The following is a 16,255-nucleotide window of genomic DNA, read 5'->3' as shown; positions in this document are numbered from 1 at the left end:
CCAACTTATTAACCCCCAAAACACACCTGCAAGTCTGATATAAACCACAGACACAAAATCCCACAACTATCCCAGTTCTACAACATCTGAGGTTGTATTGTGTAGTCATATTAGAAAATGTGACAGATCACTGCGGCATCAGGTACACACTGGCGGAGCCGCAGCTGTGAGAGCAGTGATGTCAGTGAGATCATCTGAGGTCACAGCTGGCAGCTCCCATCATACTCCAGCTGTGACCTCACGTGAATTCACCTGGGGTGAACTCAATGAGCCCAGTAAACTCACCTGAGGTGAAATCTATGAACCTACCTGAGGTGAACTCAATGCTGGATTATCAGATTAAATTTTTTGCGCACATTGAATATTTAGTTGCAGAAAATCTGCATCTCGTGGGAGAAAAACGCACCAAAAATGTGATGTGGCTTTGATCTGTTGGAAATGCAGATTTGGTGCAGAAATTTGCTGCAGAAAATTGTTGCAGAAATGTTTGCACCAAATCTGAAAGTACATCTCCTGTCAGAAAATGTACCAAAAATGCGATGCAGATTGCATGAATTTTTCTCCCAGGAAATGCAGATTTGGTGCAGAAATTTGTTGCATAAGGGTATGTGCGCACGTTGCTTTTTACCTGCTTTTTACCTGCTTTTTTGCTGCTTTTTCTTCTGCGCTGTTTAATGCCAAAATGGATGTGTTCTTCTATTCAAGCAAAGTCTATGGGAATTTGGGTTTCTTGTTCACACTATGTTGTTCAAAATGCTGCCTTTTTGTGGCAGAACTTTGGTCAAAAACTCAGCTTTTCAAAGAAGCAACATGTCAATTGTTTTTGCCATTTGGGTTTTGAACTGCAAAGCTGAGTTTTTGACCAAAGTTCTGCCACAAAAAGGCAGCATTTTGAACAACATAGTGTGAACAAGAAACCCAAATTCCCATAGACTTTGCTTGAATAGAAGAACACATCCATTTTGGCATTAAACAGCGCAGAAGAAAAAGCAGCAAAAAAGCAGGTAAAAAGCAACGTGCGCACATACCCTTAGTAAGTTTATAGAGTTCACTGAGTTCATTGAGTTCACCTCAGATCACATTTGGGGCACCATGGGAACCAACAGCTGTAAAATCACTGATGTCACCAGTCTCACAGCTGCTGCTGTGTCACTGTGTCCTTCATGCCACAGTGAACATCTTGTGTTCTAATGTGACCATGCACTGCAACCTCAGATGTAACACAGCCGGGATCAAACGGGAAAATCATGGTGTGCACTACGTTGTACCTGGAGGGATGTTTTGGGGATTACTAAATTAAAGAAAAGGTGTTTTTGTTTTTAAAATAATGTTTTTTCCTCTCTGGTTTATATTTTTTTTTTTTACTTATATGATTAGTAATGGGGAGGTCTCATAGACCCCTACCCATTACTAACCTCGACTTGATGACAGCTCTGAATTTTTTTTACGTTTCCTACATAATTAATCTTGCAGGTAAGGCAGGTAATACAGTAAATTACATGGTGTGTATCGTAGGTAATAAAGCTGTTTATACCCTGAACCACACCATGTGGCATCTGCAATTCCAGTTTATTAGTCACACGACAGCAGACATTGTATCTACTGCCCCCGCACTTGTAGAAACAATGCAAACTGAGCCATTTCTTTTTCTGCATTTTAGCTACAAAAAAAGCTGGCAGATAAAAAAGCTCCCAAAGATTTGTCTCTTCTTGGAACCACTTGACAACCATTAGTAAGTATTTGCTTCAAAGGATCATCCTGGTAAATGACCAGCAGATATCTGAAAACAATGTTGTTTTTTATTTCATTATTTTATTGATGTGTGTACTATAAGGAGGCTGAACACTGGTTTAAGCTTTTTCTTTGTTGTTGCTATTGGTTAGTACAGGCTGTAATAGCGTGTTTCTTGATTTACCATTGACTCTTGTTATCTCTGTATCAATAAGAAGTTCATTATAGTCTCTTTTCAGTAACTTTTCTTTGACAATTCGTTGCTCATGTTTGCAAAACTTCATTATTGGAGCATATTCTTTTTGTTCTTAATTGGTGAGCGAGTTTCGAATTACTTGAATTCACGATACTCGTAATGAATACTGTCTAATACTCACGTATTCATTCCGAATAGTGTGTAGAATGCAAGTCAATGAGAAATACTCGCAATGTGACGAGTAACCCAATTGCCATACTGTGCGTGCAAATAGTGAATAGTGCAGAATTCGGGTTACTCATTACATTGTGAGTATTCGCCATTGACTTGCATTGCACACACTATTCGGAATGAATACGCAAGTATTAGACAGTACTCGTTATGAGTATCGCGAATCCGAGTATTTTGAAACTTATTCGTCATTATTTTTAATCTTACTCCATAAGGTACTGATTCATTTTTCTTCTTTTTAGGCCCCTTTCACACGTCAGTGATTCTGGGACGTTTGTGCTTTTTTTTAAACGTACCAGAATCACTGACATACGCAGACCCATTATAATGAATGGGTCTGCTCACACGTCAGTGATTTTTCACTGCACGTGTCTCCGTGCGGCGTACCCGCGTGTCCGTGATTGCCGCACGGAGACATGTCCATTTTTTTCTGGCATCACTGATGTCCCACGGACCACGCAGTGGTGTGGTCCGTGAAACACGTGCCAGAAAAAAACGTGCTTTTAAAATAAAAATCATTTTTACTCACCCGGCGTCCAGCGATGTCCTCTGCAGCCCATGCAGCTTGTTGCTTCTGAGCCGGCTCATTACTGTCGCCCATATTCATGATGCACGACACAGCCGACCCGGAAGCAGCTGCTGCGGGGGTCAGCGCCGGCCGGATGCTGCACCGCGGGAGCGATCAGCACCATGGAGAGCGGGAGCGCGCACAGGTGAGTTAATCTCTAAGTGCAATCACGGGCCACGGAGAACGGAGCCCGGATTGCACTTAGAAAACCCACGTGTGCCGTGATTCACGGCACACGGAGGGACATGTGCGTGTTTTACACGCCAGTGAAAAACGTCAGTGTTTTTCACTGACGTGTGAAACGGGCCTTAATAGTAGTGAGCGAGTGTGCTCCACACTGCTTGGTACTCCTATAATAATAACATTTATATAGCACTATTAATTCCACAGCACTTTACATACAATGGCAACACTGTCCCAATTGGGGCTCTCAATCTAGGTTCCCTATGAGTATGTTTTTGGAGGGTGGGAGGAAAGTGAAGAACCCAGAGAAAACCCACGCAAACAACATACAAACTCCTTGCAGATGGTGTGCTTGGTGGGATTTGAACCCAGGACCCCAGCGTTGCAAGACTGCAGTGCTAACCAGTGAGCCACCGTGCCACCCGTACTTAATCAATCGAGTTCTTGATTGCCATTGAGCTAAATGCTTGATTCCCTGTTCTGTTACCTGTGCTGATACAGCCCCTGGCCACCACAGTCCCCATCATCCACAGGCAGCAGGCATTGCCTGGCAACCTCTGTTCTATCTTCTCGGCCACCACAGTCCCTATCATCCAGTTGCAGCTGGCAGTGCACGGCAACTTTTGTTCCATGTTCGCTGTCAAAATATCTCTTTTCTGGAACGGGGACTTCAGCAGAACTAACCGCACAGTCACTTTGGCTGGAGGGAAACATTTGAACGGTGCACATGGAACAGAAGTTGCCAGGCGAAGCCAGATGCACCCAAAAGATAAGGACTGCTGTGGCCATAAAGACTAGAGTTGAGCGCGGTTCACGGTTCTCCAGTTCGCGGTTCGAGTGATTTTGGGGGCTGTTCTAGATCGAACTAGAACTCGAGCTCTTTGCTAAAGTTCTAGTTACGTTCGAGAACGGTTCTAGCAGCAAAAAGCAGGGCTTTTTACAGCTACAGTGTGCAGGAGCCATCGCTGGCAGCCTGCCAGAAGCTGGTAACCAAGATAAACATCGGGTATCCAAGCAAAGCGCTTTGGTTAGTAACCCGATATTTATACTAGTTACGTGTGCAGGAAGCCGACACTTCAACGCTCAGCTCGCTCCGCACCCTCCTGCATGCGGCATGTACACATACATACACACACACTCACACTCACCTGTCCCCAGCCATGCAGTCCATGACACTGACGTCCTCAGCGCCACATGACCCCGCTAGGCTCCACGCACTTCGCACTCCGCTGCCAGCACACATGGCTCCGCCCACCTGGCACTCTGCACACATGGTCCCATTGAGCTCTGCCCTCCTGACACTCTGCACACATGGTCCCGCTAGGCTTCGCCCACCTGGCACTCTGCACACATTACCTCGCTAGGCTCCGCCCACCTGGCACTCTGCACACATGGTCCCGCTAGGCTCCGCCCACCTGCCATTCTGCACACATGGTCCCGCTAGGCTCCGCCCACCTGGCACTCTGCACACATGGTCCCGCTAGGCTCCGCCCAACTGGCATTCTGCACACATGGTCCCGCTAGGCTCCGCCCACCTGGCACTCTGCACACATGGTCCCGCTAGGCTCTGCCCACCTAGCACTCTGCACACATTTCCCTGCTAGGCTCCGCCCACCTGGCACTCTGCACACCTGGCACTCTGCAAACATGGTCCCGCTAGGCTCCGCCCACCTGGCACTCTGCACACATGGTCCCGCTAGGCTCCGCCCACCTGGCACTCTGCACACATTTCCCCGCTAGGCTCCACCCACCTGGAACTCTGCACACCTGGCACTCTGCACACATGGTCCCGCTAGGCTCCGCCCACCTGGCACTCTGCACATATTTCCCCGCTAGGCTCCGCCCACCTGGCACTCTGCACACCTGGCACTCTGCACAAATGGTCCCGCTAGGCTCCGCCCACTTGGCACTTTGCACACATTACCCCGCTAGGCTCCACCCACCTGGCACTCGGCACACAAGGTCCCGCTCGGCTTACCTGCGGTGATGAAGTCCCAACCTCAGCGCTGTCACTGTCCTCCATGGCTGCTGCTTGTCACATCACCTTCTCTCGCTTCCGACCCGAGACTGACTAGCGGTGACGTCACGGGCCTCTTGCGATACTTGGCTGTGAAGGTCATTGAACTCAGTGACAGGTGCTGTCAGCAGTGCAGGAGATCAGCGCAGGGAATGTACCTCGCTGACAGCAGCACTTGCCATCCCCTGCAGTGACCTGGGCTGACCCATTGATGTTAGCTCAAGTCACTGCATTGCTCTGCCAGCCAATGGGGAACATCCTGCTCTTCATTGACTGGGACAGTGTGGATCGTCATGGCAACCCCTTGGATTACACCAGACCTGGATTTGTTTTTCTTTCTAATAAATTGGTTAAAGAGGGAATGTATTGGGGAGTGTTTTTTCAAATAAAAATGTGTTTGTCGTCTATTTTTTTTATTACTGACTGGGTTGGTGATGTCGAGTATAGAGATGAGCGAACCGGCCGTGGTTCGGCTCGAGTTCGGTTCGTCGAACCGAGGTCTCGTTCGAGTTCAGTTCGGTGAACGTTCGACGAACCGAACTCGAACCAATAGGATATAATGGGAGGCAATCACAAACACATAAAAACGCATTATAAATGTACACATACAGTTAATAAACATTGCCATAACACTTACCGGTCCCCGCGATCCCTCCTGCACGCTGTCTCCTGCCGCTATTCCATCCGATGATCGCTGAATCCTCCCGGTGACCAGCACTGCCAGCAGTGATGCAGGACCTATCGTGACGTCAAAATAGCCATGTGACCAGTCACGTGGCTATTATCTCATTGGCCACAGACTGGTCACATGACTATGACGCGTCATGTAGGACCTGTCATTGCACTCTCCGGTACACGGTGCACATTTGTGTATCGCCGTGTACCGGCGACATGCTCTAGCACACGGTCAACTCCCCGTTCCGTTAGGGACCGGCTGACACAGCCGGTCATTAACGGAGATCACCGTTGCCATAGCAACGCAGTTAGCGGTGACGTCACCGCTAACCGCGGCTCCGAGAATCACATAATCAGAGCCCTGTTGCTATGGTAACGCGTCTGTCACCGCCAGCAGCCAGCAGCACTGATCTCTCACGGAGTGAAGGCTGTACGCTGCTTCCCGTGCAGCCTTCACGGAGTGAAGGCTACACGGGAAGCAGCGTCTTCCCCCATGCAGCAGTGATGGAGCAGAGCTGCATTTGTTGAACGAGAAAGACAGAAGACCATGGATCGTGGAGGGCTGACAGGGGGTAATAAAGATGGAGTCTCTAATGTGTCTGTGTATTTATTTCTATTAAAGTATTTTTTCTCTGTGTGGTGTTTTTTTTTAACCCTTTATTGGAGATTCTTAATGGCCGGGTCAAACGTGCCTGACATTAAGAATCTCTGGCTTAATACTGGCTAGTAAAACAAAGCCAGTATTAACTCATGATTACACAATAAGCCACCCGGCTCTAGGGCTGTTGGAAGAGTTGGATACTGCGCCAGATGATGGCGCTTCTTTGAGAGCGCCATTTTCTGGGGCGGCTGCGAACTGCAATTCGCAGCAGAGGAGCCCAGAAACCTCGGGCTAACCTGTGCTGTGGATTCCAATCCCCAGCTGCCTAGTTGTACCTGGCTGGACACAAAAATGGGGCGAAGCCCACGTCATTTGTTTTTTAATTATTTCATGAAATAAGTGAAATAATTAAAAAAAACGTGCTTCCCTATGTTTTTGGTTCCCAGCCGGGTACAAATAGGCAACTGGGGGTTGTAGGCAGCCCGTGGCTGCCTGCTGTACCTGGCTAGCATACAAAAATATGGCGAAGCCCACGTCATTTTTTTGGAGGGCAAAAAACGTCTGCATACAGTCCTGGATGGAGTATGCTGAGCCTTGTAGTTCTGCAGCTGCTGTCTGCTCTTCTCCATACAGACAGACAGCAGCTGCAGAACTACAAGGCTCAGCAAACTCCATCCAGGACTGTATGCAGAAGTTTTTTGCCCCCTGAAAAAATTATGTGTGCTTCGCCATATTTTTGTATGCTAGCCAGGTACAGCAGGCAGGTACGGCTGCCCCCAACACCCAGTTGCCTATTTGTACCCGGCTGGGAACCAAAAATAAAGGGAAGCCCTTTTTTTATTATTTCATGAATTTCATGAAATAATTAGAAAACAAATGACGTAGGCTTCGCCCCATTTTTGTGTCCAGCCAGGTACAACTAGGCAGCTGGGGATTGGAATCCGCAGCACAGGTTGGCCTGAGCTTTCTGGGCCCCACTGCTGCGAATTGCAGTCTGCAGCCGCCTCAGAAAATGGCACTTTCATAGAAGCGCCATCTTCTGACGCTGTATCCAACTCTTCCAGCACCTGCCTGCTATACCTGGCTAGCATACAAAAATATGGCGAAGCTCACGTCCTTTTTTTGTAGTTTTTTGGCAAAAAAAATAAAAAATGCTTCCCTGGATTTTCCATTGCCAGTGAAGGTAACACCAAGCAGTGGGGGTTAGCAGCCAGTAGCTGCTTGGATTATCCTTAGCTAGCAATAGAAAAAATGCAGCGGGAGCCCATATATATTTTTTTTAATTATTTATTTAAATAACTAAAAACAAAATGGGCTTCCCTGTATTTTGATTGCTGGACATCACAGTGCTGTAAAAATAAATCTTTAAAAAAAATGACGTAGCGCTCCGCGGTATTTTTGATTCTCAGCGCAGATAAAGCAGACAGCTATGGGTTGCCACCCCCATCTGCCTGCCGTTACCTTGGTTGGCAATCAAAATACAGGGAAGCCCATTAATTTTTTCTATTTAAAAAATAGTTAAAAAAAAAATGACGTTGGGTCCCCCCATTTTTGATAGCCAGCTAGGGTAAAGCAGACGGCTGTAGCCTGAAAACAACAGCTGGCAGCTTTACCGTGGTTGGGGATCCAATGTGGAGGTCCCCCCAGGCTCTTTTTTTATAATTATTTTATAAATATTAATAATTACACAAAAAAAGTAGGGTCCCCCCCAAATTGGATCACCAGCCAAGGTAAAGCGGACAGCTGTGGTCTGGTATTCTCAGGGTGGGAAGGTCCATAGTTATTGGGCCTTCACGGCCTAAAAATAGCAGGCCGCAGGCACCCCAGACGTGGCGCATCCACTAGATGCGTCAATCCTGGCGCTTCACCCCAGCTCATCCCGTGCCCTGGTGCAGTGGCAAACGGGGTAATAAATCGGGTTTATACTAGCTGTAAAGTCACCTGAGATCAAGCCCAGCAGTTTGTGATGTCATGGCGTCTATTAGATACCCAACATCATAAACTGTCAGTACTAACAAAAAAAAAATCGACAAAAGAAATTTATTTGAAAAAACAGTCCCCAAAACATTTCCTCTTTCACCAATTTATTGTAGGAAAAAAATAAAGGGGTCCCACGACGACTCTGGATCGTCTAGAATATGGGGGGGAGACACTCAGGGAACATATCCCCCATTTTCTAGGAGTGCAGACCCTTCATGTGAGGAGTGTGAGTGCAATGAATCTGCACTCACTCTCCCCGGATCCACAGCAGCAGAGTCCATGTCGTAATGGTTGCTACCAAAGCTGCAATGCCCTGCTCATGAGGTAAGGGCATGCCTAATCAGGAGAACTATTCTACATTTCCAAATATTGGTATTTGCTGATATTATTGCTATTCCACCTACTATATATTGGGGATAGGATCTTGGAGATAAGTCCAGTTATCCAGCTGAATGAATACTTAACAACAGAGCTCGCTATTTAGATGTGTTTTCTTGTGGCGTATAACGGACTCTCATGTTTGGTAGTCATTCAGCAGGGAAACTATAAAAGCAAATCCCTCCATTTGGAAATGTAGTATATAGCTCTCCTGATCAATTATGTTCCTTACCTCATGAGCAGGGCATTGCAGTAATAATAATAATTTATTCATTTATATAGCGTTATTAATTCCATAGCGCTGTATGTCTTTGGAGTGTGGGAGGAAACCAGAGTACCCGGAGGAAACCCACGCAAACACGGGTAGAACATAAAAAACTCCTTGCAGATGGTTTCCTTGGTGGGAATTGAACCCAGGACCTCAGCGCTGCAAGACTGCAGTGCTAACCACTGAGCCACCGTGCCGCCCATTCAGCTTGCAGATGCATAACCACCACTCACTGTGTCTGAACACAGGAAGCTGAGCTGACAGCCGCTCTGTGCATGCGGCAGCGTCTATTGTGAAGGAGAGGGCCGTGGGGGGGATCAACGCTGCACAGGTACCGTGGGACACCGGGGAACACCGGTGGGGTTATAGGGGGTGACCTGGCAGGGCCTGGGGAGGAGTTTTCTGTCGCATGTGTCATGGCACATGCGACAGAAATCAGAGGAGTAGGGTGAATGCGGCCGGCGCGCTGCTGTGCGCGCGGCCATCTTGGATTTCTGGGAGGGCATCAGGGGGAGCACTTTGGCGACACCGGGGGACCAGAGGGGACCGGGGAGGAGATTTATCATGTTTGTTCATGCCAGATGGGAGATAAATAATTTTTTACCGACACTGTCATTTACTGTAACGTGATCATCGGTATACAGTGTATACCTGTGATCACGTGAGCGGGGACCGGAAAAACCGTCCTGAATCATGATCTCCAGGGTCTCAGCTAGCCCTGAAACCCCGGAGATTTTCTGACGCTGGGGGGCGTTATTCACTTATTTCTGCCTGTTGTTTATAAACGGCAGATCAGAATAAGGCTACATTAACACGACCGATCCATTTTTGTGGTCTGCAAAAAACAGTCCGTTTTTTTTCACGGATGCATCCGTGTGGCATCTGTTTCCGTTCCGTAGACGGTCCGTATGTCATCTGTTTGTCATCCGTGTGCCTTCCGTTTTGTTTGTGTACTGCAAAAAAACTGAAGGAGGGAAAATACATAGATTTACCCAGGATCCTTAGCTTCAACCTACATGAGGCACATGTTCACTCCAGTGCCATTTTCTACTGCTTTTCACAGCGTAGAGCGCTCTGGTGATTTTCCTGTGCTTGTACACTTCATATCAGCCTTTTCTGTCATTATAATGGCAGAAAGACACATAATGTCCCACTCTCCGGCATTTTGTAATTTTGCACCCTTTGGTGCCTTTCATGTGGCACTAAGGGGTGCTTAGCTTTGTATTTAGCCAAAAAAATGAAAAAAAAAAAATGACGTAGGGTTCCCCCTATTTTTGTAGCCAGCTAGGGTAAAGCAGACGGCTGCAGCCTGCAGACCACAGCTGGCAGCCTCACCTTAGCTGGTAATCCAAAACTGAGGGCACCCCACGCTGTTATTTTAAATTAAATAAATAATTAAAAAAAAAAAAACACGTAGGGGTCCCCCCAAAAGTGGATCACCAGCCAAGGTAAAGCAGACAGCTGGGGTCTGATATTCTCAGACTAGGAAGGTCCATGGTTATTGGACTCTCCCCAGCCTAAAAATAGCAGGCCGCAGCCGCCCCAGAAGTGGCGCATCCATTAGATGCGCCAATCCTGGTGCTTCACCCCAGCTCATCCCGTGCCCTGGTGCGGTGGCAAATGGGGTAATATATGGGGTTAATACCAGATGTGTAATGTCACCAGGCACCAAGCCCTGGGGTTGGTGAGGTCAGGCATCTATCAGATACCTAACATCACCAAACCAGTCAGTAATAAAAAAAAATAGATGACAAACACATTTTTATTTGAAAAAACACTCCCCAATACATTCCCTTTTTAACCAATTTATTAGAAAGAAAAACAAATTCAGGTCTGGTGTAATCCAAGGGGTTGTCATGACGATCCACACTGTCCCAGTCAATGAAGAGCAGGATGTTCCCCATTGGCTGGGAGAGCAGTGCAGTGACCTGAGCTAACATCAATGGGTCAGCCCAGGTCACTGCAGGGGATGACAAGTGCTGCTGTCAGCGAGGTACATTACCTGCGCTGATCTCCTGCACTGCTGACAGCACCTGTCACTGAGTTCAATGACCGCCGCCTTCACAGCCAAGTATCGCGAGAGGCCTGTGACATCACCACTAGTCAGTCTCGGGTCGGAAGCGAGAGAAGGTGATGTGACAAGCGGCGGCCATGGAGGACAGTGACAGCGCTGAGGTCGGGACTTCATCACCGCAGGTAAGCCGAGCGGGACCATGTGTGCAGAGTGCCAGGAGGACAGTAGTCCTCCTGGTAGTAGTGCAGTCACATGGCTATTTTGACGACGTCACGGAAGGTCTTGTCAGTGCTGGTTATCGGGAGGACGCAGCGATCATCGGAAGGAATAGTGACAGGAGACAGAGTGCAGGACGCATCGCGGGTGTGGCGCCCCAGGACCTGGTCGCCACAACAGCATTGCCCTTCCAAAGGGTTAATGCTGAGCCTGGAGGTAATTGGGAGATCCATTGGCCAGCAAGTTTAACACCCAACGCAATTCTCCCTCCGGCCAGCAGGGGGAGCTCTGAACCTGGGATTCCAGGGAGGATCCCCTTAAGCCTGGTCTGAGAGAGGAAGTAGTGTTGAGTCTGGAGGGAGCAGTAGAAGTGAACAGACGCAGAGTGAGCTGTCTTGTGGATCTGGGGCCTAGAGCTGGAGCAGCTTGGCCCAGAGAAGCAGGAGTAGCTGAGAGGCAGCAGAGAGAGACTCGGACATCGGAGTCTGTGGCCACCAGGGTATAAAATCCGCCCCTGGTAGCCGAATCCGAAGGGCAGGAGAGCTGCAAGCCCCTGGCCCATAAACATCCCAAAGGTACAGCTGCAGCAGCAGGGCCCGGTGTGGGCTCCAGCAGAGAAGCACCAGAGAGAGGGCCTGCGCAGCCACCTACAGAGGGAAGGGACGTACCATCGGTCCCAGCAGCAAAGAGGGCCCTTGCTGGATTCAGAGAAGCAGGGTCCTATCAGAACAAAGCAAAGCACAGGAGTAGGCCTCATACTCAGCTGGCCAGAAAGATCACCCCAAGTACTTCCAGGCTGACCGGATTCCCATCACCACCTGTAACGGTCTCCCAGGACTGGACTGTTCCCAGAGTAAAAGAGGAAAAGGTAAAGAGACTGTTGTTTGTGCCTGGTTCTTTCCCCGCCTGTCGGCCTTGCACCGTGTTAGCCACACAACACCATAGACTTTCACGAGCACCAACAGTGTCCCCGGGGCTCCGCTCCACCTGTGGGGAGCAGTACCAACATTGCTGCCATAACATCACCCCGGAGGCCTTGCACAGCAGCGGCGGCTTAATAGCCGCATACCACAGGTGGCGTCACGAACACAAAGACTTTAATATCAGCCACATATTCAACTGACACCCACCAGGGCCACGGAGCCGGGCCCAGCCACCACTGACTACCACCGGACTAGTCCGGCCCGGCACCGGGTGTCCCATAGCCCTGGGGTGGGCGAGTCAACTTTTGGCGTCACGAACAGGATTTCGTGCCCGGTCCCACCGGGTACTGTGCGCCTGCAGGAATTGTGCTTAAAAGACTGTATACTGGTTGTAAATTGCCGCCGCCATTAGCCGCGCCGAGCGCCGGAAGAAGGGGGGCGTGCCTGACAAAGAGCGCGAAGGGAGCGCGCCATCAGAGCATAGCGCTGTTAACCCCGCGCGACCCAGAAGAAAATTTGAAAAGTGAACGGAGCCTGGTAAGGTTCACTAAGGGGGAGGAAGATGTCCGACTCAGAGGGAGAGCAGGTGGCTGCCATCGCCCAAGGCGCCGCAGCACCGGCCGAAGCAGTCCCAGTCGCCGTCGCCCCAGCCCCCACTGTAGCGCCGGTAATGCCGATCACCATGCCGTACATACCGGGAGCAGAATGGCTGCCGCAGTACTCCGGGGAGTCCCATACCTTGAGTGACTTCAGAGAAAGCCTGCACAGCTTATTCCGGGTGTATCCGCTGACTGAGAGCCAGAAGGTGGGCATAGTAATGGGACAGCTAGCCGGCGCAGCCCAGCGTGAAGCGAAGTCCTGGCCTGATACAGATAAAGGGACAGCAGCCCAGATACTGGCCAAGCTAAAGAGTACTTTTGACACCCGCACCGCAGCAGAGATAAAGATGAGATTCTTTGGGTGCAAGCAGCGGGCCACAGATAGCCTAAGGGACTATGCCTTAAACCTGCAAGAGGCCCTGAAAGCAGTTAAGCAGGTGGACCCAGAGAGTGTACGTGAAGAAGACAAACTCCTAACTGAGCAGTTCATAGAGGGGCTCCTGTCAGATGCCCACAGGACCCAGCTGCGTATCCTGGTCCTGCAGAACCCTGCTCTGGACTTTGCAAAGTTTAAGGACCAGGCCATCAGGGTACTGAGAGAATCTACACCGAATGACCCAGTACCCCTCCGGCCTCTTGCTATCACGTACCCCGGGGTGGTGCCTGCAACACGAGCCACTGCAGGGGCTGAAGCGCAGTCCCTGGATAAAGATCCCACTGCAGAGCTCAGACAGCAGGTCCAGGAGCTGACCAAGACTGTAGCTGCCCTTGCCAAGACCGTGCAGTCTCTACAAATGACTCCCTCGCCTGCAAAAATCGAGTTGGCCTCCAGCCCAGATGACGTCCCATGGATGCGACAGAGGAGGATTCCGCCGACCCGAGGCAGAGACACAGACCGGTATGATTCAACAGGACAACCGATCTGCCGCCGCTGCAGCCAGGCGGGCCACATTGCACGACGCTGTCCTTTAAATGGGCTGAGCCTGGGGCCAGGAGCCAACCCCCAGGTGTAAGGAAGCCCGGCTCAAACCCCAGCCGTAGCAAGTATGTGGGAGGACGACCGGTCCTTCCCATTGTGCTGGATGGGATCCCTTTGAATGCCCTCCTGGATACGGGGTCCCAGGTAACAACCATCCCCCACAAACTGTACAAAAGATATTGGGCTGATTCAGACATTGACCATGGCCCAGATGATGATTTAACAATTGTGGCCAGTAATGGTCAGCCCTTACCTCAAATTGGGTACAAAGAAGTAACCATTAAAGTGGGGCGGGTGGAATTGCCATGTCAGGGGATGATAATTGTAGATATTGATCGCAAAGAATCTGACCCACTGCTAACCATTGGTACAAATGTGATAGAAAATTGTATTGCCGAAGTGATAATTTTGTTGCAACAGGCGTCTGAAACTGCCAGCTCCGGGCAGCAGCGTGCCCTACAGAGAGAGATCAGAGCCCTGATGAGGAGGCAGCAGGTAGAGCTGGCCGGAGGAGAAATTGGCAGTGTGAGGGTAAGTGACCCCCTCCCCATTGCAATACCCCCAAGAAGTGAAATGTTGATATGGTGTCGGGCAGCAATAGGCCTCAAGGGTCAGGATTACCATGCCTTGGTAGAACCGGTGTATTCAGACAGTAGGCCTGGAGTCCTGATAGCCAGAGGGGTAGCGGATGTCCGCAAGGGGAGAGTGCCCGTCCGTGTCTTGAATTGTGGGGAGGAGGAAGCCAAATTGCCCCGGTACGCCACTGTAGCAAAACTGTACACTGTCAGCAACAATACCATTAAAGCAGTGGAACCCTTGATCCCGTCCGACCAGGCGGAAGACAATGGCTCCAAGGGGCAGCTGGAAGACTGGTGCCAAAAATTACATGTAGGCACCGACTCCACCCCCTCGCACCAGAAGCATGGGGTTTACCGGGTGGTACAGGAGTATGAGCGGGTCTTCAGCAAACACCCCCTAGATTTTGGGCAGGTGAAAGGGGTTAAACATCAAATCCCCACGGGTGATCATCATCCCATTAAAGAGAGATACCGCCCTGTACCCCCCGCACAGTATCAGTGTGCCAAGGAAATGTTACGAGAAATGAAGGAGGCTGGGGTTATCAGAGATAGTTGTAGCCCCTGGGCAGCTCCACTAGTACTCGTAAAGAAAAAAGATGGTACAATGAGAATGTGTGTAGATTACAGGCAAATTAACCGCATTACACATAAAGATGCTTATCCACTGCCCAGAATAGAGGAGTCACTAACAGCCTTAAAGTCAGCTAACTATTTCTCCACCTTGGATCTCACCAGTGGGTATTGGCAGGTTCCCGTGGCAGAGGAGGACAAAGAGAAGACTGCATTCACGACCCCAATGGGCCTCTGTGAGTTCAATTGTATGCCATTCGGGCTCTGCAACGCCCCAGGGACATTCCAAAGGTTGATGGAGTGCTGCTTGGGCCACCACAACTTTGAAACCGTGCTGTTGTACCTGGATGACGTCATAGTCTACTCCAAGACTTATGAGGACCACCTGAAGCACTTAGCAGAAGTGTTTGAGTCCTTGTCGGAATATGGCCTGAAGATCAAGCCGTCCAAATGTCACCTCTTGAAGCCAAAGGTACAGTACCTGGGTCATGTGGTCAGCGCAGAAGGTGTGGCACCTGATCCGGAGAAAGTCACTGTAATCAAGGACTGGCCAAGACCCACCACAGTGAAGGAGGTGCGGCAGTTCCTTGGACTGGTGGGCTACTACCGAAGGTTCATTGATGGTTTCACCAAGATAGCAGCGCCCCTTCAAGATCTCCTGGTGGGCCAGCCAAAGCAGGCTAAGAAGCAGAGCCCTCCATTTGAATGGAGCAGCCAACTAGAAACATCCTTTGTCCGGCTGAAAGGGGCTCTCACGGGAGAAGAAATTCTGGCCTACCCTGACTACAGCCAACCGTTTGTACTGTATACAGACGCCAGCAACGTGGGACTGGGAGCAGTTCTGTCCCAGGTACAGGGAGGCAGAGAGAGGGTGATAGCGTACGCCAGTAGGAAGCTTCGGCCCACAGAAAGGAATCCAGAAAACTACAGTTCCTTCAAGCTGGAGTTCCTCGCTATTGTTTGGGCAGTGACTGAACGCTTAAAGCACTATCTGGCATCGGCCAAGTTCACCATCTTCACGGACAACAATCCGTTGACACACCTGGCAACAGCCAAGTTAGGTGCGATGGAACAGCGATGGATGGCCCGGCTGTCTAACTTTGACTTTACCATCAAGTACCGGGCTGGCAAGAAGAATAACAATGCTGATGCGCTGTCCAGAATGCCTCACTTACCCGAGTCTGGAGAAGACCTGGATGAACTCGAAGAGATAGAGTTACCGGCTTTCCATCACCAAGGTGTTTCCCAGTGTGAGTATGCTGTGGGAGTGAAGCGCTCAAGCCAGCACGAGGTCTCGGTCAACCCATTACTCCACCATAATTGGGAAGAGACACAGAACGGTGACCCGGCCGTGCGATTGGTCAAAGAGAAGCTAGCGCAAGCTGAGACCCATCTTGGCCCAGACGCTCCAGAGGAAGCCCAGCAGCTGTGGAAGGAGAGGGGACGACTGTTCACCTACCAAGGCAAGCTCTGCAAGAGATATGTCAACTGGCGAACAAATGAACTTGTCTGGCAGATAGTGGTTCCGCAGAGGGATGCTCCAATGGT

The sequence above is a fragment of the Anomaloglossus baeobatrachus genome, chromosome 4 (genome assembly GCF_048569485.1).
Source record: "Anomaloglossus baeobatrachus isolate aAnoBae1 chromosome 4, aAnoBae1.hap1, whole genome shotgun sequence".
Lineage (NCBI taxonomy): Eukaryota > Metazoa > Chordata > Amphibia > Anura > Aromobatidae > Anomaloglossus > Anomaloglossus baeobatrachus.
The sequence above is the reverse complement of the archived record's forward strand: the minus strand, read 5'-3'. Positions refer to the sequence as shown.